The sequence below is a fragment of the Bidens hawaiensis genome, unplaced genomic scaffold, assembly GCF_021521415.1.
Source record: "Bidens hawaiensis isolate Kalapana, Puna unplaced genomic scaffold, B.hawaiensis_p1.1 tig00027059_1, whole genome shotgun sequence".
NCBI lineage: Eukaryota > Viridiplantae > Streptophyta > Magnoliopsida > Asterales > Asteraceae > Bidens > Bidens hawaiensis.
In genome coordinates this window covers 291,884-308,154 of record NW_027494357.1, presented here as the reverse complement: position 1 = coordinate 308,154, position 16,271 = coordinate 291,884, and the positions used below count along the sequence as shown (strand labels likewise).

At 41.4% G+C, this 16,271-nt stretch overlaps 1 pseudogene; it reads left to right on the top strand.

Moving 5' to 3' along the window:
- The first annotated feature begins 4,329 nt into the window (after positions 1 to 4,329).
- LOC143574583 (putative disease resistance RPP13-like protein 2) lies at positions 4,330 to 15,806 on the top strand (annotated as a pseudogene).
- The last annotated feature ends 465 nt before the right edge of the window (positions 15,807 to 16,271 follow it).

Genomic DNA, 16,271 nt, shown 5'->3' with positions numbered 1-16,271 from the left:
AGGAACCGATAGCAGATAAAAAGGTGATGAAACTTCAGTTGAAGGGTGTCAAGAAGTCTCTTTTGAAGCTGCAAAGCTTCTCGAATCAGAATCCACAGGATGATGGTTATGTCTCAGACATATCCAAGATTTCGAGGGGCCATCTTCAACTTCTTTATCGTGTCTATTATGATCGAGTTTATTATTTATTTTATTTATGCATGTTGGTTAGTTATTATTCCATTTCTAGTTTTAATAATCAAAACATTTATTTATTTTTGTTTTTCATTTTCTTGAAAGTTGAAGATGAAATTGAAAAATTCACCTTCCAAGTTGCTGGACAGAGAAAGAGGTTTGGATTCTTGATGAAACAAGCCTTCTTCTTCAACAATCTCAACTCATGTCGAAGGCTAAAACGCAAAATAAAGAAAATTCAAACCATCATTTCAACTTCCCATCAACATGCTACTCCTCCTCCCAGCAGTCACAAAATTTAATCCCTGAAATCCCTGAACGATCATGATGAAGATGAACACGATGATGAGGATGAAGTTAACTTTAATAATGAGCTACCACGGAAGAGCTCATCTGCTGTTTGGCCAATTGTAGAGATCCGGACACCCCGAATCCTAAACATGCTTTGGCACGGTCATTGAGCACAATCCCACACCATCAGGAGCATATGCAACAACGGAAAAAACCGACCTTCAGCTATTCTTAAAAGGAAGACGAGATGAACATAGTCGGTTTCAACATTCAGTGCCCAAAACATCAGTTGTCTAGCTTCTGCTACCAAGAAGAATAACTGGGCGTGTTTGGGCTGAATGATGACATCAAAAGCCTCGTGAGACGGCTGACTTACCAAACCGAATTGTTTGTCCCGATTGTCGGTGAAGAAGGTTCCGGGAAGACAACACTTCTCGTGCGGTTTATAAGAATAGGAAGACGAAGGACCACTTTGAATTCCAGTCGTGGATTTCAGTGGCAGAGGAGTATACAGCAGACCGGATCAAATCCAATGTTTTAAAAGGTATTGTAACGATTCCGGCAAATCCAGGTATACCCTAGCCGGAATATGCTATTTACGTGTTATTTAATACTGATTATATGAGTTATAGTACGTTTATACGAGTATATATGATTCATAGTACGAATCATACTCGATTATATAGTGAATCGTATTGGAATTACAATTAACCAATGAACGATTATTGAACCCGAACGAATCGGGAATTACATTATAGACGAAGTATATAATGTTTAGTGATGTTTACGAAGTATTAATGCTTCGGGATAGGTGAATTATAGCACAGAAAAAGGATTTCGATTTAATGGTACGTCGGTACGCTAAACGAAACCTTTAACACCAAACCAAGCAAGAGACGATCAATCAAGCCGAAAAAGATGCGTAATTATTAATAATATGATGTTTTAATGTCATGGGTTAAGTTTTTAAAGTTTTCAAATCAGTTTTATGTAAATTTTATTTTAACCCGAAAAAACGACCATTTTAGGCTCGTTTTAAGCCGAATTACGAGTTTAAACGAGAACGAACTGAACCAGATTATCCACAACATTATCCGGATTGTGTAATCCAAATGTGTGGCTAATATTGAACTTGTGGGGCCCTCCCACCCCACCTCTTTGGCCGGCCATGTATACACACACACAATTCCATTCTTTTCTTTTTTTTTACAACACATTTCACTCATAAACTCTCTCAAATCTCTAACTCTTTCAAGTATTCATCAAATCCATCCATTCTAATCAAGAACACAATGTATAAACATGTTATAATACATGATCTTTGGTGTTGATTTCTTTATTTTGAGTTGTTTTGCAAGAACAAGAGGTTCCAAGTGAAATATGGGTGAAAACCCGAGATGGAACCGGTTCTTGTATGATCAAGGGATGTATACAAGTTATACAAAGGATCTTGATCCAAGTAATGAGCTAAAAGTGTTTAGAATAAAATTTTACGGTTAAAATCTTGTTAAAATGGATTTCCAAGTGAAATATGGGTGAAAAACCGAGATGAAACCGACTCTTGCATGATCAAGAGATGTATACATGTTATACAAGGGATCTTGGTCCAAGAAATGAGTAAAAAGAGTCGAGAACGGATTTTTACGGTTAAAACCTTTGTTTTTACTTAAAAACCGACACTATGAAAGAAATGGTTTGATTGTTGGTATAGTTTGCTTGGTATAGTGTTAGTGTGCTTGTAAGTGTTGTATCTAGCGGCTAGCAAAGGCTAGAAACCGAGATCTTTGCGATCTAACGCTAGAAAACACAAGATAGTTCGGTTTTCGTGTGTTATGTGTAAAATGGACAGATTGTTGTGTGCTTAGAGTTGGGTCACGAAATTTCACAGAGATGATCTACACATGAAAATATGAGATCTGTGAATTTTTGGTAATTTTTGGATAAAAGATGAATATTTGGTGAATTTAATGCTCGGTTTTGGCCAAAAATAGTGAAAAATAGCTAAACATGATGAAAAATTCAGGAAAATTTAAGATAAGCTTTTTATAACATATAAAAGTCACCCACAAAATTTGAGCTCAGTTGGAAAAGTCTAAGTAGGCTTTTCGGTGAAACGAGTTCTAGGGCTTTCTAGCTCGGTTTTTGGGTGAAAATGGCTTGAAAAATGAGTTTTAAATTCTGGGAAATTTCCAGGAAGTTATGAGGATGACAGAGATCATCCCAGAAAAATTTGGGATTTTTCTAAAGTGTTTTGGTATTTTTGACATATTTAGTGTTTTAATAAGATTTAAAAATAGATAAATAAATGTAAATATAGGAAAATAAATCTGGAAAAATTTTGTAAAATTTTCTTTCTGTCAAAATAAGTTTTGTGCAAAATTTCAAGACCCGAGACTAAACGGGTAATTATTTGTACTAAAAGGAACATAAAAACAAATTTTTAAAGCTTAAAACGTGGTAAACCGGCAAAACTCGCATAAGCGAGCTGACTGGCATATAAAAACCTAAAAATGGACTATTTTCATAAATCTAAGTAAATTAAGTAAAAATAAATCATCCGAAAATAATTCGGATGATTTGGGTAATTTTACCCGATTTTACTGTTTCCGGCACCTAAATGACGGGAAACGGGCCCCGCGGCCAAACGGGGTGTCAAACCGAGCTCTAATTTCATCACTTTAACTAAAATAGCATCCAAACACCATTTTGGGTCGGGTGTGGCCCAAACTCATTTTTGAAACTAAAAACGGATAACTGTGCTAGGCACGCAAATCAAGGAAATCATAAAAATGATAATTTTGACCGTCAGACTCTAAGCAATGTCACAATCTGAGTTCTTAGAAGTGTCACGGGGTTAACGTTGTCCCCGAATCGAGTACAGTACTGGGTTAACAGTGTTCCCAGATGTACCGATTGATACGTATTTAAGTTATGGGAATTATATAGTAACGACTAGATATTATATTACAGATCCAGGCACGTAGCTGTTCATTATATTACCCACCGACTCACAAAAAGGTGAGTTTTCACGAGCCCCTTTTAATGAATTGTTTCAATTATATTTTCCCGGGGCGGAAAACATGTCTTATTTAAAGTATTTAAGTACATACCGATCGTATGGAAATACTTGTATATTTATATATATATATGGTCTGATGCACAGAATATATAAAATGTTTATCATGTATTATTGTTCTGGGGGTAACATAGTTCCCAGGGGTTATTATTGTTCTGGGGTAACATAGTTCCCAGGGGTTATTATTGTTCTGGGGTAACATAGTTCCCAGGGGTTATTATTGTTCTGGGGTAACATAGTTCCCAGGGGTTATTATTGTTCTGGGGTACATAGTTCCCAGGGGTATTTATTGTTCTGGGGTAACATAGTTCCCAGGGGTTATTATTGTTCTGGGGTAACATAGTTCCCAGAAAGTTAATGGAAATGTTCTGGGGTAACATAGTTCCCAGCATGATTATATTGCTAATAAATGACTATTAAAATGATTTGTCAGTATTTATTTAAATTAGTGAAACTCACCAACTATTCGTAGTTGACCCGTTTTCTTTACATGTTTTCTAGGTATGCCCAAGTTGGAATGATTGATATGTGCTTAACTATCTGTGCTACCTGTTGGAAGCTTGCTGCTCTATGTTTTGTAATGAATTTATTAATGTCTTATCGGTAAAATATGTGTGTAACACCTAGACAGTAACGAAACTCGCAACAATGTAATATGTTATAAATTAATGTAGTGGTGTTTTCCTTATAAGCAATGCTGTTGATATCAGATGTGTCTGTTGCATCCCGTGTACGTTTCCGCTGCGGTTACGGGGTGTTACAGGTATGGATAAAATGAAGGGTAAGAGCTACTGATTGTAGTTGACGGCGTTGGGAGTTATAGCGTTCTTCAAGATCTAAAAGACGCATTTCCAGATGAGAAAAATGGAGGTAAAGTAATCTCACGTCCCGTTCAATTCCAGAGAAGAAGTAGTTTAAGCCACATCTTTTGAACAACTAAATGATGAGGAAAGCTGGACAACTTTTGTGGACAAGGTAGGAAAGGAAAAACATCCTAACCGAATCACAGCTACGTTGAAATGTAAGATCTTGCGCATATGTAAAGGTTCGCCTCAAAACATTGTCCTTATGGTGGGGCTGCTCTCGAATAATGGAATACAAAAATGGTCATTGGTGATTGGCAATGGTCAAAGTCCCGATGACTGTAACATCTGCCCCGATCCGACCCGACCCAGGTACCCGTTTCTCTGACCCGATCTCTTCCTTTTGTGATTTAATATTTATTTATACTTATATTTTCTTTTAATAATAATAATATATTTTCCTTCCCGTCTCTTTCTCTCTCTTTCTTTCCGCCGTCCCGTCCCTCTCCTTCTCTCTTTCCGCCTTCTTTTCCCTCTTGTCGCCGTCCCGCCCTTAAGCCTTGTTTCCCTCTTTTTTCTTCTAACTCTTTGCTTGTCCTTTGTTCCTTCCCGCCTAAGGTTGTCTGCGCAGCTCCACACGCCAGGCTCCTTACAAGGAAGCCTGCGTGAAGACCATCTGTTCCAGCGATACGCGAAATGAACTCTTCTCGCAGCGCGCTAAGAATTGTAATTCTTCTCGCAGCGCGCGAAGGACGGTAGTTCTTCCCGCGACGCGCTAAGGATTTGTAGTTTTTCTCGCAGCGCGCTAAGGATCGTAGTTCATCCCTCGACGCGCGAAGAATTATAGTTCTTCCCGCGGCGCGCTAGGAATTTTAGTTCCTCCCGCGGTGCGCTAAGAAATGTGATTCTTCCCGCGGCGCGCTTATAAATGAAGTTCTTTCCGCGACGCGTTAAGGTTGTTTCTGTCTGCCTTCGCGCTCGCGCTCTCTTGACCTTCTGTGTCAGCCTTCTCGCGCTAAACCCTTTGAGTTTTCTTCTGTTTAATCTAGCCGTTGCTTTTGTGTTGTCTTATCTTTTGTGCTGTTGACCTAATCTGCTTTATGTCTGAAAGGTTACTTTCGGCGCAGCATGCGCACCAACCCCATTGGTTGGCAGAAAAAAGTGACTGACATTATCTTTGGAGATCTGCTTTTTCCTTGCTTGACCAGTACCTTTATCTGAACCGCCCATGCCTTTTTACTGTTCCCTGACAGCTTTATCTTGCCTCTGCAGCTGCCATATCTTTCCATATCTTTTGCTTTTGGAATCTTTTACTTTTTGAGATCTTTTCCCCTTTTTCTAGGGATTGTGTTCCCTAGGGTTTCTTTATAAATAATAGTATTATTTTTCCTAACACTACACACACAAAACACTTAATCTCTCATGTTCTCCTTGCTCTCTCTGCCGCCTCCCTCTCTGCCTCCGTCTTCCTCCCTGTTCTGTCCTGCTCTTCCGGTAATATATATATATAATAATTTACTTGTGCAAACTTATAATCAAGACTTAAAACAGATCGTTTAAAACAATAATCTTTAATTATAGGTTAACTCGTGCTTGTTTAAAGTTGGTTCTGCTTTATCTTACACCGCATCGTTTATCAAGTGAGTAATCTCGTACCTAATCCCTTTTTGCTTTTAATGTTTTGGGATGTTCATGTGTTCATACAAACTTAGAGTCTTAAACTTGTTTATGAACTTTAGTCGCGCAGTATCCATGTGTTGAGGACGTAGACTTGGCTGTTTATTTGTATGTGTGGATCATTAACCGTCTTGTCGTCTATTCCGCAGTTCTCATGGTACCATTAGATGAACACGGGAGAACTATCGTTTATGATTTTCTCTTTTGTTTACACATGCACAGTTTGTCTTGTTTGTGAGCTCAATTGTGAGCACTGGCAGTCTATGAATCTTAGAGTTGGTCCCGATCAGATTACACCCTTGTTGAAAACCAGACATACACATGTTGCGCGCAGATTTATTGTTATCTATGTACTGTATTAAACTTGATTTCTCACCAACACGCAAGTGTTTGACGTTTATTTTAACACATGTTCAGGTTTGCAGTAGCTGTTTTGGAGCTTGTGGACACATAGGAAGTTTTCTTTATTTTGGACCTAGATTAAAATGTATCAAGACAAGTTATTTGTTGTTCTAATATTTTGCCTTATAATATATTGATTTATGTTATCTTGTGTTTACTTTGCGCTGTGCGCGAATGAATGTATTTATTAAATATTGACACCCAATAGTGTCACGAGTAATGAAACAATATGTGGCGCCCCGATGTATAATCGCCTTTGGTCGGGGTGTTACAGATTGGTATCAGAGCTCGTTGACTTTAGGATAGGTGGTTAGACGTAACGGCCTAGAATACCTAAGAGTCCCTTCTCGCGCATGAGAGAAATCTCATGTTTGCGCGCTTATTGTTAATTACTCGTTATTTATGAATATGCTCGCGCTTGCGCAGTGTATGATTTTATGTTCTATTTCGCGATATTTCGATTTTTATTGATTTTACTTACATATTCGTTTGTTGGATTTGAAAATCCGAAAAGTCATGGTGATACATGAATAGTTGATTTTCAATTTCCATTTACGATTATGTTCGAGGTTGGAGACTTGAAAAGTCATGGTGATACATGAATTGTCAACCTCCAATACTCATTTTCTTGTATGTTTTATATTGAAGATTGAAAAGTCATGGTGATACATGAATCGTCGATCTCCAATACTCGTTTGCTCGTATATTTTAAATTGGGAATTCGGAAAGTCATGGTAATACATGAATTGTCGATTTCTGATTCGAATTTGTTACCTTTATTAAGTCTGCATTTAGGATCATTTATTTTACTTTAACTTTTGACAGTAACTGACTCCGCGAAACCAAGCTTTATAAGATTAAAACTTTGCGCTATAACCAAGATATTAACTAAAATTAAAATTTGTATAGAATGCCTCCGCTATCTCGTCGCCATCTCAAGAAGAAAGAAGCCGCGCGCAGACGCTCGCAGCAACGTTCCCAGGAAATGGCCACCGCAATAGCCCAAGCTTTGAGCCAAAACAATACCAACACCTCTGGTTACAACATTAAGTCCTTTAACGCGGGTAACCCTCCAAAGTTCACAGGTCTTGAAGGAGCCACCGTGATGCTCCAGTGGCTTGAGAAAATAGAAAACACTTTCCTCCACACCCAATGCCCCTCAGACAGACGAACCCTATATGCTTCCAGTGTCCTGGAATCCAGAGCGCTTACATGGTGGAATGGAGTAGCTCATGCGCGTGGCGCAGAGGCTGCTTCTAGCATGACATGGGAGGAATTCAAGGAAATTCTTACGCGAGAATTCTGCCCTCCCAACGAAGTTAAGCGCCTGGAGGAGGAATTTTGGAACTTGAAGCAGTACAGCGGTGAAGCGCGCGAGTACGCGACGCGCTTCCATGAACTAAGCCTGCTTGTCCCTCACCTTGTTACCCCTTCCCGCCGAGCCATAGAGAAATTCCTTGGGGGTCTCCCCATGGAAATTCAAGATTCTGTATGGGCCAGAAACCCAGTAACCCTCTCTGACGCCATCGAGTTGGCCGCTGTGCTCAGCGACAACCATGTCGGAGCAGGAACCCTGTTCCTGCGGGGGAACAGAAAAGACCAAACTCACCAAGACTGCCCCTGAACCAACAGAAACCAAACCTGAACCCTCAAACCGTAACAACCTCAAGCGCAGGCGCAAGGCCTATGCGCTTACCAACCCGCCCATTGTCCAGCAACCCATCTACCAACCCCCAGTTTATGTGCCTAACCCTCTGTCAGCCAACCCAACACCTCCTGTAGTCCACAACTATGCCTTAACCAATCCAGCACTCCCTGCCCCGCCAACTAAGAAACCTTACACAGGGAACCACCCCTTTTGCCCAACCTGTAGACTCCACCACCCACCTCAAGTCCCATGTCGACTTTGTACCCGATGTGGCCGCGCTGGTCACCTTGCAGAAAACTGTAGAGTCCCTCTCGCCCAACCCAATTGCGCCAACACCACCAGTCTACCCGCAGAACCCACAACCAACCTACCAAAACCCACGACCCAGATCGTGCTTTAACTGCGGTGATCCCAGTCATTTCCGGAACGCGTGCCCGAGACTACAAGTTCAGATTACGCAAGCGAATCCGGTGAACCAGATTTCGAACCAAGTGACACGCGGACGAGCTTTTAATATAACCGCGCACCAAGCGCAAGCGAATAATGACGTAGTTAATGGTACATTTTTACTTAACGGATTTTATGCTTCTGTACGTTTTGATACTGGCGCCGATCGAAGTTTTATCTCTCGTGCCTTTGAGCTGAAGCTTGCGCGACCGCGCGATAACTTAAAAGAAGATTTTTCAGTTGAATTGGCTAATGGCGAAACTGTTTTAATTAACTCTGTGATTAAAGATTGCACGCTTAACCTTAACGAAAACGATTTTCTGATCGATCTCATCCCCATGCCTCTTGGAAGTTTCGATGTTATTATTGGTATGGACTGGCTCTCGAATAATCGCGCCGAAGTTATTTGCGCCAAGAAGATGATTCGCATACCTCGAGAAAATGGTGATCTTCATATCTACGGCGAAAAACCCTCCAGTGGTCTTAAACTTATGTCTTGCGCCGAAGCCCGAAGGCTCATGCGGAAAAGGTGTATTGCATTCTTAGCCCATATGGTTAAACCTGCTGAAGAAAAGAAGCTTCGCGATATCCCTGTTGTGCGTGATTTCCCTGAAGTTTTTCCTGATGATCTTCCTGGTATCCCTCCCGCTCGTGAAGTCGAGTTCCGTATTGATCTTGTCCCTGGTGCTTCCCCCGTAGCTAAATCTCCTTACCGTCTTGCGCCCGCTGAGATGCAAGAATTGGCAAGCCAACTTCAAGAGTTGACTGCTAAAGGATTCATTCGCCCTAGCTCTCGCCCTGGGGTGCTCCGGTGTTGTTCGTTAAAAAGAAAGATGGATCGTTTCGCATGTGTATAGATTACCGCGAGTTGAACAAACTCACCATTAGAACCGGTATCCCTTACCACGTATTGACGACCTCTTTGATCAACTCCAAGGTGCCTCTTGTTTCTCGAAGATTGATCTCCGCTCTGGCTATCACCAGTTGCGCATCCGCGATGAAGATGTTCCGAAGACTGCTTTTCGAACTCGTTATGGCCATTTTGAATTCTTGGTCATGTCCTTCGGTTTAACCAACGCACCCGCCGTTTTCATGGATCTAATGAATCGGGTGTGTAGGCCTTTCTTGGATAAATTCGTGATTGTGTTTATCGATGATGTTCTGGTGTATTCTAAGACCAAGGCCGAGCATGAGCAACATCTTCGGTTGGTGTTGCAAAAGCTTCGAACCGAGCAGCTCTATGCTAAGCTTTCCAAGTGTGAATTCTGGTCTGATGAAGTACAGTTTCTTGGTCATGTTGTAAACAAGATGGGTATTCATGTCGACCCATCCAAGATTGAAGCAATCAAGAACTGGATTACGCCATCCTCTCCTTCCGAAATCCGTTCCTTTTTGGGCTTAGCTGGTTATTACCGGCGATTTATTTCGAACTTCTCGAAGATCACTTTGCCTTTAACAGCTCTAACGCACAAAGGTAAACCATATATTTGGGGCTCGAAGCAAGAAGAAGCCTTTCTATCGCTCAAGCGTTTGTTGTGTGAAGCTCCTGTTCTTGCGCTACCTGAGGGTAATGATGATTTTGTCGTGTACTGCGATGCTTCCAACCAAGGTCTCGGTTGTGTTCTTATGCAACGAGGCAAGGTTATCGCTTACGCATCAAGGCAACTTAAGGTTCATGAAAAGAATTATACAACTCACGACCTCGAACTTGGTGCAGTTGTTTTTGCCTTGAAGATCTGGAGACACTACCTTTATGGTACTAAGTGTATCCTTTACACTGACCATAAAGCCTTCAGCATATCTTTGATCAGAAGGAACTTAACATGAGGCAACGCCGATGGAACGAACTCATCAGCGATTACGATTGTGAGATCCGGTATCATCCTGGTAAGGCTAATGTGGTAGCCGATGCGCTCAGCCGAAAACCCTACCAGCTTAACTGTATCTTGTCGCGCACCCAGCTTCACTTTGCGCCGATTCAAAGCAACCTTGAATCGCGTATTCGTGACGCGCAGCGCGCATATCCATCAGTAATGGTAACCTTCGCGCCGAGTTAGCGTGTGGCGCGGAAGCGCATTTTGTCCCTAATCTGAGTGGAATTCTCTGCTATCTCAGTCGCATCTGGATTCCCTTTGATGAGAATCTTCGCGCTGATATCCTGAGTGAAGCGCACAAATCTCGGTATTCTATTCATCCTGGCGCTGATAAGATGTACAAGGATTTGCGCATTACTTATTGGTGGCCCGGTATGAAAAAGGATATTGCTGTGTTCGTAGCTAGATGCCTGACTTGTTCTAAAGTAAAAGCTGAACACCAACGCCCATCTGGTTTGCTCGAACAACCAGAAATTCCTACGTGGAAATGGAAAGGTATAGCGATGGACTTTATTACCAAGTTACCTTTGACAGCAAGCAAACATGATAGCATTTGGGTAATAGTGGATCGTTTGACTAAGTCTGCTCACTTTCTGCCCATTCGTGAAAACTACCGTGTTGAGCAACTCGCGCAGCTTTATGTCAAGGAAATTGTCTGCCGTCATGGTACTCCTTTGAGCATCATATCCGATCGCGATGGCCGTTTTATATCTCGCTTTTGGAAATCTCTCCAATCTGCGCTAGGAACTCGCTTGGACATGAGTACGGCATATCATCCTCAGACTGACGGTCAGTCTGAGCGAACTATTCAAACTCTTGAGGATATGCTCCGATCTTGTGTTCTTGATTTTGGAGGTAATTGGGATTCACACCTGCCTTTGATTGAGTTCTCTTATAATAACAGCTATCATTCCAGTATCGGTATGGCCCCATTTGAAGCACTTTACGGTCGTAAGTGCCGCTCCCCGATTTGTTGGAGCGATGTGGGAGAAACTCAAATCACAGGACCCGAACTTGTTCAAGAGACAACCGATAAAATCGCCAAGATCCGTGATCATCTGCTGACTGCCAGAAGCCGACAGAAGAGTTACGCAGATCGTAGGCGGAAGCCTCTCGAATTTCAAGTTGGTGATCTTGTTCTCCTCAAAGTGTCGCCCTGGAAGGGTGTTGTCCGCTTTGGGAAGAAAGGTAAGCTTGCTCCTCGTTATGTTGGTCCATTCAAGATTCTCGCGCGTGTAGGAAAAGTTGCCTACAGACTAGACCTGCCGCCCGCGCTCAGTAATGTGCATCCAACGTTCCATGTATCCAATCTCAAGAAGTGTTTAGCTGACGAGAACCTTCACATTCCGCTTGATGAAGTTCAAGTTGATGAAACTATGCATTTCGTTGAGAAGCCTGTTGAGATTATGGATCGCGAGGTTAAGCAAACCAAGCGCAGTCGTATCCCTATCGTGAAAGTTCGTTGGGAGTCCAAGCGCGGAGCCGAGTTTACATGGGAAAGGGAAGATCAAATGAAGATCAAGTACCCGCACCTGTTCTCTGCGCAACCTACTTCGAGATAAATTTCGGGACGAAATTTCTTAAAGTAGGGGAGACTGTAACATCTGCCCCGATCCGACCCGACCCAGGTACCCGTTTCTCTGACCCGATCTCTTCCTTTTGTGATTTAATATTTATTTATACTTATATTTTTCTTTTAATAATAATAATATATTTTCCTTCCCGCCTCTTTCTCTCTCTTTCTTTCCGCCGTCCCGTCCCTCTCCTTCTCTCTTTCCGCCTTCTTTTCCCTCTTGTCGCCGTCCCGCCCTTAAGCCTTGTTTCCCTCTTTTTTCTTCTAACTCTTTGCTTGTCCTTTGTTCCTTCCCACCTAAGGTTGTCTGCGCAGCTCCACACGCCAGGCTCCTTACAAGGAAGCCTGCGTGAAGACCATCTGTTCCAGCGATACGCGAAATGAACTCTTCTCGCAGCGCGCTAAGAATTGTAATTCTTCTCGCAGCGCGCGAAGGACGGTAGTTCTTCCCGCGACGCGCTAAGGATTTGTAGTTCTTCTCGCAGCGCGCTAAGGATCGTAGTTCATCCCTCGACGCGCGAAGAATTATAGTTCTTCCCGCGGCGCGCTAGGAATTTTAGTTCCTCCCGCGGCGCGCTAAGAAATGTGATTCTTCCCGCGGCGCGCTTAGAAATGAAGTTCTTTCCGCGACGCGTTAAGGTTGTTTCTGTCTGCCTTCGCGCTCGCGCTCTCTTGACCTTCTGTGTCAGCCTTCTCGCGCTAAACCCTTTGAGTTTTCTTCTGTTTAATCTAGCCGTTGCTTTTGTGTTGTCTTATCTTTTGTGCTGTTGACCTAATCTGCTTTATGTCTGAAAGGTTACTTTCGGCGCAGCATGCGCACCAACCCCATTGGTTGGCAGAAAAAGTGACTGACATTATCTTTGGAGATCTGCTTTTTCCTTGCTTGACCAGTACCTTTATCTGAACCGCCCATGCCTTTTTACTGTTCCCTGACAGCTTTATCTTGCCTCTGCAGCTGCCATATCTTTCCATATCTTTTGCTTTTGGAATCTTTTACTTTTTGAGATCTTTTCCCCTTTTTCTAGGGATTGTGTTCCCTAGGGTTTCTCTATAAATAATAGTATTATTTTTCCTAACACTACACACACAAAACACTTAATCTCTCATGTTCTCCTTGCTCTCTCTGCCGCCTCCCTCTCTGCCTCCGTCTTCCTCCCTGTTCTGTCCTGCTCTTCCGGTAATATATATATATAATAATTTACTTGTGCAAACTTATAATCAAGACTTAAAACAGATCGTTAAAACAATAATCTTTAATTATAGGTTAACTCGTGCTTGTTTAAAGTTGGTTCTTGCTTTATCTTACACCGCATCGTTTATCAAGTGAGTAATCTCGTACCTAATCCCTTTTTGCTTTTAATGTTTTGGGATGTTCATGTGTTCATACAAACTTAGAGTCTTAAACTTGTTTATGAACTTTAGTCGCGCAGTATCCCATGTGTTGAGGACGTAGACTTGGCTGTTTATTTGTATGTGTGGATCATTAACCGTCTTGTCGGTCTATTCCGCAGTTCTCATGGTACCATTAGATGAACACGGGAGAACTATCGTTTATGATTTTCTCTTTTGTTTACACATGCACAGTTTGTCTTGTTTGTGAGCTCAATTGTGAGCACTGGCAGTCTATGAATCTTAGAGTTGGTCCCGATCAGATTACACCCTTGTTGAAAACCAGACATACACATGTTGCGCGCAGATTTATTGTTATCTATGTACTGTATTAAACTTGATTTCTCACCAACACGCAAGTGTTTGACGTTTATTTTAACACATGTTCAGGTTTGCAGTAGCTGTTTTGGAGCTTGTGGACACATAGGAAGTTTTCTTTATTTTGGACCTAGATTAAAATGTATCAAGACAAGTTATTTGTTGTTCTAATATTTTGCCTTATAATATATTGATTTATGTTATCTTGTGTTTACTTTGCGCGTGCGCGAATGAATGTATTTATTAAATATTGACACCCAATAGTGTCACGAGTAATGAAACAATATGTGGCGCCCCGATGTATAATCCGCCTTTGGTCGGGGTGTTACAATGACGTTCTGAGGATATGTTATAGCAACATGACAAGCGGATTGAAGATTTGCTTGTTGAAGCTGGCTCTTTTCCCTAAAGATTATGACATCCCTGTATGGCGGTTGCTCCGGTTATGGCTAGCCGAAGGTTTTGTTAAAAGAGAACACAAAGACCGGTTTCTGGAGGATTTGGCACAATAATGTTTTGAAAAACTGGTGGGTCATAATATAATTCAAATAACCAAATTAAGATCCGACAACAGCCCAAGACGATGTCGTTTAGTTTCGTTTTTTCATGGCTTTTTGTTACCAAAAGCAGGAGATATCAGCATGTTCTACATCCAACAGAAATCAGAGAATTCCAACGATGCAACAGGTTCGTTTAGTGTACGGCGCATGGTTCATCACATGAGCACCATAGGAGCGACATAGGTTCAATATAAGGTTGAGCCGTCTTTGTTAAGGACATATGTGTTGTTTAACTTCCAACAAAAAGACATGTTGGAAAAGCAAGTAGGGACTATTTTGGGTAGAATTATTAGAAGAGATTTTGCATTGCTTAGGGTGCTTGATCTCGAAGGGGTGGGAAAAACGAGAATGCCCAATAAACTTCATCACTTGTGTCATTTGAGATACATAGGACTGAGGTGGACTTTCTTGGAGTGTCTCCCTGAATATGTGGGAGATCTATCGTATCTAGAAACCTTAGATGTAAAGCACACGAGTGTCGATAATCTACCCGACTCCATTTGGAAGCTAACGCCTCCGACATCTCAATCTCAACAACATCCGGCTATCCATGCCGCCCAGATATCCGTTACTCAAGGTTTGGAAAAGTTGGATGAGCTTCAAGAGCTGGGTATTAAGTTTAGCTTACACAAAAGTTAAAGTGTGTTGCTTGATAGGATTGTGGAGCTGGTCAAACTTCAGTCTTTGAGGTTGACTTCAGTCGATGGCATGGGTCAGCCTTTGGATCTAGTTTTGAAGTCGCTGACAAGCTTAAGCAAACTCTCTCATCTTAATCTTTACTGAAGGTTACAAAAACTCCCTGTGCTGAATGAATTCCCACCATCCGTTAAGGTTCTTACATTGTCCCTTTCTAAGCTAGATAATGATCCAATGCAGGCATTAGGACAGCTGCCTTGTCTGATCGTGTTGAGGTTGTTGGGGTAGTCATTCACGGGGACAAGAATGTTTTGTCATCGAGGCGGGTTTAAGAAACTGGGAGTGCTGAAGTTGTGGAAACTAGAGAATTATTAAGAGTGGGATGTGGAGGAAGAAGCAATGGATATGCTTAAAGAAGTGGAAGTTAGAACTTGTCATAAGTTGAGCAACATCCCGTGTAGGGTACTGCAGAAACAGAAGTTTTTAGAGGAACTAATATTAACAGACATGTCTGATGAGTTTGTGGCCGGAATCAAGAAAAGAAAATCCAAGTACACGTCTCTCACAATCAAGCAATCCACTTAGGATTCATGTGAGTTCTTAAAATCTGTTTATTTTAAGTATATGTTTATTTTAATTCACATGACCACCTAAATAATCAATCCCAAACTATAAAAAGCCATGTTTAAAAGAGACAAGTCAAAAGAGATCTAAGTATTTTAATACATAAATCATTTATGCATTAAAAACTGATATATATGTTAATAATATAATCTTTGTATTAGGCACTTGACACTAATTAGTTGCAAAGTAAGTGGTACCTTTAGACATAAAGTGACCCATTTTGACCCGCTACCTGCATGACCCGCCCGTTTTGGCAATCTCTAATTTTACTATTCAAAGGTAGATGAAGTATTCTGATGCTCTTTCTTCGTTTATGCAGCACATGAAGCTACAAACCACATGGAAGTTCTTTGGTTGTATATACATCATCTTCGTGATATTGTATTATGTTATTTTTCTCATCATATTTATATATATTCGGTTGTCTAAAACTTTATATGATTGAATGATAATATTTAGCTACTTTTTTAACTCATGCAAATTGTGGCATAAAGTGCATAGTTGGTATAAAACTAATCATGTATTCACCCACACCCATCTAGAGATGCAAACGAGCCGAGTTGCTCACGAACTACTTGAGCTTGGATCGATAAAAAGCTCAAAACGAGCCACGCCTTTTCAAGCTCGAGCTCGAGCGTTGTATAGGGAGCTCGTTTAGGCTCATTGAGCCTTAACGAGCCTTGTGTATTTTTAAGTTTTACCTCTTTTGGGCATTTATGTATTAATTTCACACTGCACAACCGAGTTTTGGCTCGTTTAAGGGTACTATATGAGCTTGA